We start from the raw sequence: 7,276 nt of genomic DNA, 5'->3' as shown, positions 1-7,276 counted from the left end.
AAAAAACTTAACCGTAAAGAGCGAGGCATTGAAGAGGAGTAACTCCATTTTTTCACTTTTTTTCTCCTTTTGTGTTCTTTTGGGTGGTAATGATATTGATTGATTGATTGATTTCCATAGGTAATTCCAAATCCGTCAGAATTTAATTTTAAAACAACAAGATTTCTAACTGTAAGTAACAAGCAATATTAAACATTGAATCAAATATAAATCATTTTATATATAAGCTGTCTCTTCCTCATCTGGAGCTGCACCTTTACGCCAAATTTTGACTTTTTGCCACAATTCTTTAAAAATGAAACTTGAAATACAAGGGTCTTTGAGCTTGAATGAAATTTAATTTTTAAAGAATTTTCTAATTTTAAAGTTAAAAACAAAGGATTAGGAAGGGGCATCCCCCTTACATTAAAGATTATTCTAATTCCTTTAGGTTTTAATGTTGCACTCCATAGTCGTTTGAAAATTTTGTTTTTCCTATTTTTCAATTTAATCTAAATAAAACAAGAATGTACCAACACTTAAGTACATCATCTCTATAATTAGAAGGTTGTACAAGCCGTTAATAGATGTTTTAAAACCCTCGGTTAGGTTAGAGGTGCTCAAAATGGCAAATATCCGAGTAAGTAGCGTGAAATTTTTTGGCATGATAAAAAGGCACTGGAACTTACGATTTTATTTGGTAATACCCCTTCTAATATAACCGTTGTTTTAATGGACTCTTCCCTCGTTATAAAGAAATGGTAAAAGTAGCCAGTATTATTACAATTCCTTAGAAAAATGCAAAATCATTAGGAAAGGTTATAAAAGTTTACCAGATTTGTTAAATTCGGTGGCTTTATTTCCATTGTGATTGCATCCCTTTTGTGTTGAAATTTCTTTTTTGTTACTTGTTTATGTTTTATGCTAAAAATTAAAGGATTACTTTAAGGCTGACTGACTGAACATTTGGGACCAGCATTAAAACTAAGTTCTTTTGACACAAACTTTATTACAAAATTACTGTTGTTTAGAATTTCGGTTTTTGCTGGAAACACGTTCACCTTACTGTTCACTGATAGTCTGATAGTTTCATCTATATTTCGGAAAATAATAATTCAGATCTATTGTATTCCATTTTTCTTAGGAATTTTTACAAGATTAAATAGTTTTTTTTTCCAGATTTTGAGTATTTTAGAATATATTCAAATGAAGTTGTTTATATATGTTATGCGGTATTATCTCAGAGTTGGTCAAACTTCAAAGTTTTATAATTGCTATAAATCCTAAGATATGCTTAAATAATGGCAAAAGTGCCTAGGAAATAGAACATACATGTATTTATACTATAAAATTATGTTAAAAAAGAAGTAGTACAAAGTTCATAAATATTTCATAATGTTTAATAATTTAGAAATATCCCACATAGGGTCCATATACGTGGCCATAATACGGATGCCATGGGTAGAAACCTCCGAAATATCTGGCTTTCTCGTCTTTCTTTAGTTTGTTTCCTAAATAAAAAGAAAAAAGCGATGTAATTATAGCTGAAAAGTTTATGTTTCTATTTCCGCTTTCTAAGAAATTTCGTCGTCTGATGCTAATTATTTAACGCTACTAATTTAAAGCTCGTGAGAATTGAAAGCCATTCTTTGATTGCCCAACAAGGCTGTATCTAGGAGGGGCTAGGGGTTTAAACCTCCCTCCCTAAAAGTGTTTGTCAGGATCGTAAAAACGTAACAAAAAAGAATATAAATAAATTTTGATGCGTTTTCAAAGCCTTTTCTTGTAAAAAAGAGCCCAGAAAAGAATCCTTTGTATTTGGGGTGTGTAAAAAACACCCCAAAAGAAAATTATTTTCTAAGACACCCCCTTCCCCAAAAAAAGAAAAATCTTGAATACGGCCTTGTTATCCAAACACATTCCCAATTTCAGCGAACAAAGTTTATGCTGTTTTTTGTCTTTGTCTTATAATCACGGCATGGTTTACAGACATTTTTAAAAATAGTAGAATTTTATTAAAATGCAAGTTATAATAAAGTTATGATTATTCTGTATCTAGAAAGTGTAAGTAGAAGTTTCTCTCCGGAAGCCTGACTTTGGAGGGGGAGCATAGGAAAAAATATGTCTTTCATCGTAAATACCTGGACCTCTCCGGGGAAGGACCTGATCAAGAAACCGTGTGTATACCAATATGGCTATATCTAAAGCATCAATTACTTGGCTCAACTCCGAGTGCCTGTGCTGAGCAAATTAAAAAACACGATTTTTTTTTTTTTTTTAATATTTAAAAAAAATGGGAAAGGTTAAACCAATAGCTTTTTGAACCAAAGAGCTTTTAAGAATGTGATTTGAAAATAAGAAAAGATTAAATTAGACGAAACTGCCCATTCAATCTTTGTCGATGACCCCTACTTATCTGGAGAAAATTGATCATACCCAATAGAACCCTTGGTGTATGATACGGAAACAGACTGCAATAATTATTTACTTTAACATGTACGTTGCATGATGGAAAGAAGGATAATTAAAATTTTGATTTGGAAATCTGAAATAGAATTAAGTGACAAATTAATAGGCTCAACGAGAATATCAACACAAGACTTGGGGAAACAAATTTGTTTGACTAATTTTCAGGTGTGTAAATAATCTTGAATTTAGCAAGGTAATGTGTTTTTGGGCCAGGTGTGCTAAATTTTTGTCAGCATGCTGCCTGGTAAATGCATCTGATTTACGTTTCTTATCATCAGCTATTGATAGGTTATCGTCAATTACTTGTTATTTTGGCAGTTCCTTTTGGTTGCCGGTAGATTGTTAACAGGACATCTACTTTCTGGGCAATTAAAAAGTAGATGACATCGTTAATTATATAGAAAGAGTACGATTTCTAAGCTTATGAACACCATGAGTATTTTAGAATCAAGAATGTATAGTCCTCTCAGTACAAACTACCAAATGGCATTGGTGCCTTACCTTGCTCAGAGCCTTGTCTTCTGGCTGTTAAATCATCGAATTGCTCAGTTCTAAAGCCTTCTCCCCCTCTTGGCCGAGCGGTAGCAAAATTGAATAAGCACATTAATGTCACACAAACAACCTGAAAAAGTCCTTGCTCCTAAAGTATACAAAACAAAATTTTTGTCTGTCATATTCTATTTGAAATATGCGATGCAATAAACATAGACACGGGAACTGTCCTCAAAGTTAGTATTATTAGCTATGGATCGATAGTAGTAGACTAATTACACGGATACGTCTTTTGAATATAGAAATGTAAACAACACCATCATGGGTGCAGGATGTTTTACTGGAATAGATAGGGCTAACCAAATAACCATATAAGACAACTTAATTCTAATATTCCTTAGGCTAAATGGGGCCAGGTCAAGTCGCAGGAAAAGAGAAGAGAATAAAAATTTCAATTTAGCAACTACCCCTTTGATATTTGCCCACAAGTACACATTTGAGGTGCTAGAACTTTTTATCCACGGTGAAATCAACCCTCTTTTGAACTTCTACGATCACTGGTTCGGTATGATTAACCTTACGGTAAAAACCAACAAATAAATGCATATGCATCCATGATCTATCTTCCTGCAAAAAAATGCTAAATTCTGCATTTTTTGTACTTAGGAGCTTGAAACCCCTAGAGTAGGATTTTCTGGTATCCTGAAACTAATGAAGTGATTTTTTTTAAAGATTACTTGATATTTTGGGGGTGTTTCCCCCCTTATTCAAAAATTGAGCAAATTTTCTCACGTTCTTAACTTTTGATACTATTAAATTTGATGAATTTTATATATTTTGAATAACCGTAAAAGCTTGATTGTTTTAGTGTATCTATTGTTATCAAGACTCTGCTTCTTAGAGTTTCCGTTACTATTTAGCCACATCGCTCCTTACTTATAGTTCGTTACCGCAAATAGTTAGAAAAATAATATACAGCTTGAAAAATTAGCTAAAATCTAATGATGGGTTTGGGTTTCAAATTTCTGTCTGAAATCCAATATAAATTTGTAATGAAATAAGAACAAAGTTTATGTTTAAGTTCAATTTGAATTCAAATATTAAACTCTACTTCAAAATTGTTCAAACTTGAAAATAGATAGCTGTTACTGCTATCTTTGGATCATGAATAAGCGGAATAAAATCCCTGCCCTTTGGGTCAAAACTTTGCTTTTTAAAAATAAGCTTTAATTTTTAGATGGCTGTGGTTCTTTAGGGTTCAACTTTATTAGTTACTTAATTTATTTATTTTATAACCCATCAAAAAGTACAAAGCAATGACGACGGAGTATAACCGAAAGAAAGAAAATGAAACCAAAAAAAAAAAAATATATACAAAAAAAGGAGCACATACGTGCAAATTAAAACTCAATAAACCAAACAATTCAGAAAAGTAAGCCCCTCCAAAGGTGGTAACCCAGCAAAAAAAATAAATAAAAAAAAGGAACTAGCATTAAAACCAAAATTATTATTTTTGGCATTAAAACCACGCAACTTATTAAAGACAAATTAAGCTTTTGATTCAAAGAACCGGCCTAAGGTAAAAACAGAAAAAAATTTAATAATTGTCAAAAGAAAGGGAGTGATCTCGAAAATAAAGATCATAAATTCTTGTTATTATTTTTTTTGTGTTTCTAAGGGATAATTGTGAGGAACCAATAGGACTAAAAGGAAAAGAACTCATTTTTTTTTTCAGGAGCATAATTTTATTTAGACATAAATTACCAAAAACATACGCCAAGGAACCTTTCGGTTCGTTAGGCCAACTCCAACTTCCAACACATAATTCAATATAAATAAACAAAAACAAAACATTATCCCCCGCCGACGGGCAAACAAAACAACGCAACTAAAAATTCCATTATGGCACTACTAAAAAAATAAAAAAAAAAATTAAAAAAATCAAACAAACTGATAAATACTATTACAAAAATCCCTCAATTTTCCCCGGAAAATACTTCGGTCATGCTCACACACAACCCCAATTGATAAATGACTCCAGGAGCTCGGCAAAACATGCCGAGCAGAGAACTGTGACCGGGTTGTTTCACACTGCGGCTGCCGAAAAGCATCTGCATTTCTTGTATTATAATTGTGAAGATCCACACCAGTTGTAAACATGCCATTAAAACACTCTGAGGTAAAATTATTAATAATATCAAACATTAGCATAGATCGATAGAAAAGGAATATACCTGCTAGAGGAAGAATATTCAGATTCAAATACACATTTCTCACTGAATCTCTCGGTCCATAATTTGCTAAAATCCTAATGGCAGAATTCTGCAAAGCTCTAAGTCGTTTCAGATGGGATTGAAAAGTTGAAGACCATACCGAACAGCAATATAAAAGGTAACAATGGACAAGTGAAAAATACAAAAGAAAAAAACATTTCTTTTTCATTTGATTGAAAAAGAAATGAGTTCTAGCATCCTTTCAGGGATCCAAAGGAAATCGTGGAAAAGTGGCGTTTTCAAATATTTTACGAATAAAAAATACAGTTTTGGCCCAAGGATGGCCTTACGGCTATCGATTAGAATCCCAAACTAGTCATGAAATTATCGAAAACCGATGCATTCAGCTCCCTACGTTCACATACATTAATGCCACACGGCAGCGCATTCATTACTAATGATGCCCGTAGTCTGTATAAAACGGGGTCAGGCCGTTTTTCCCCTGAAAAATTTAAAACTACCGTTTACCTTCATACTAACAACGTAGACCAGAAATATTTTTAGAGATTGATAGGGATTACATGTCAGTTCCTACTTCCACTCCCCCTTCATTAGAACTAACTTTGTATTTATTTGAAGGCTCAGTAAGAGATAGAATGCTTTGACACTAAAATGCTTCCTCTTAGGCATCTTCTCCACCCACCACCTGACTATACAACAATCAGAGAATCTTATTATAGAGGTCTCAAGCTCCCATTTACAAATATTTGGAATAGTGTATTTTTTTCCAAGAAAGATCGAGGATGTATGTTATTTGTTTTTTTTTTCAGGGATGATCGTATCGAACCAAGGCTTCTGGAAGATTGAGAGAGGGCTCAATTAAAAAAATGAAGTTAAAGTCCCCTTTCAAGTTACAAACAGAATGGAGAACATGTAGCCCCCTTCCCACGCCTTTTCTCGGCAAAGACATTCAAATATAGTTCTGACATAGACATTTGGTTCATTGTAGGCTAATTGAAAGGTCCAATAACTACGGCCCTGGGCATGGCAGGACCTTCCACAGCCCTATGGAAAGGGCTATAACTTTTCAATTTGTCTTTATTTACAGATAGTATTTGTTATAGGGACACACAGGGTTATTTTTCACCGGGTAGTTTTCTACGGAGGGTAAAGTCTGTCCATTCTTGCAATTTTGCTCAGAGAGTGTAAGGAACTGCTTGATTCTTTTTGTGTTTTTTTTCAACTTTGTTTCCGAAAAAGGCTTTTTAAATTTCATAAAATGATCAGTCATCTGGTCATTTTGTTACCTTTAGGACATTTGGATCAATATTTTGAGTTACCCATTTAGTACTCTCTCTGTGGCAGCTCAATTTTGCACGTGAGACAATTTTTTCTAGAGGAGGGGATTTTTCTGGAGGTGAAATTTCCATGGGAGGATCTTCCAGGGGTGGAATTTCCTAGGGGGATGCCTAACACCATATACATGAAACTATTAATTTAGACGATTATTTTGTCTATATGTTACACTAATATCTTATAACACTTTAAATATGCTTCCTCTCATAATCCAATTGATTTTTTTTTAAACATACATTCTTAATAGACTCTAATAGAAAGATAAACTTGAATACCCTGAACGGGTAACTGAGGAGGGGTAAGTCTTTTCAAATGCACTATAATTTCTGTTCCCTATTGATCTTTGATGTTTATACTTTCTGTTGAAAACAATACTTTTTTTTATTTATTTGATATAGTAGAAGAATCACTTACCATCGTGACCAAAATCTTCATTTTGCAGTTTCAAGTTCTGGTTTTCACCACTACACTGTTTCAATCTGAAACAATCTTTCCGCAAATTTTCAATCCTTATATCGGGTGGTGATAGCCTTTGTATACTCTTAATCAAGGTCTTTTAAACAATTGTATCCAAATTTTCTATCAAAACATTTCTGCTGTAATCGTGGTTTCAGCAATAGCTTTTACCTAGTAAAGAGCGAGCCATGGTCTATAGTAATCGAAGGTTTGAAATGATGTTTAAAAAAACGGAAATACTTGGTTCATTTGAATCTAATTTAGAAGTTTAATTTAACTTTAAAAGTTAATGGTGAAGATAAAAATATGGG

General features: G+C 33.1%; 1 long non-coding RNA gene across 2 annotated transcripts; it reads right to left on the bottom strand.

The window, feature by feature from the left end:
* Nucleotides 1-1,240: 1,240 nt before the first annotated feature.
* On the bottom strand, nt 1,241-7,029 carry LOC148952645 (uncharacterized). 2 transcript variants are annotated; one of them, XR_016141773.1, is made up of 3 exons: nt 6,924-7,029; nt 2,950-3,070; nt 1,241-1,490 (listed from the first exon to the last, which is right to left on the bottom strand). It is a non-coding gene; the product is annotated as an uncharacterized LOC148952645 (long non-coding RNA). The 2 variants fall into 2 exon arrangements; XR_016141774.1 differs by lacking the exon at nt 6,924-7,029 and adding an exon at nt 4,902-4,988.
* Between the last annotated feature and the right edge of the window lie 247 nt (nt 7,030-7,276).

This window comes from Artemia sp. Qi Xiang Cuo, chromosome 5 (assembly GCF_049724085.1).
Source record: "Artemia sp. Qi Xiang Cuo chromosome 5, ASM4972408v1, whole genome shotgun sequence".
In the NCBI taxonomy this organism is placed as follows: domain Eukaryota; kingdom Metazoa; phylum Arthropoda; class Branchiopoda; order Anostraca; family Artemiidae; genus Artemia; species Artemia sp. Qi Xiang Cuo.
The sequence above is the reverse complement of the archived record's forward strand: the minus strand, read 5'-3'. Positions and strand labels throughout refer to the sequence as shown.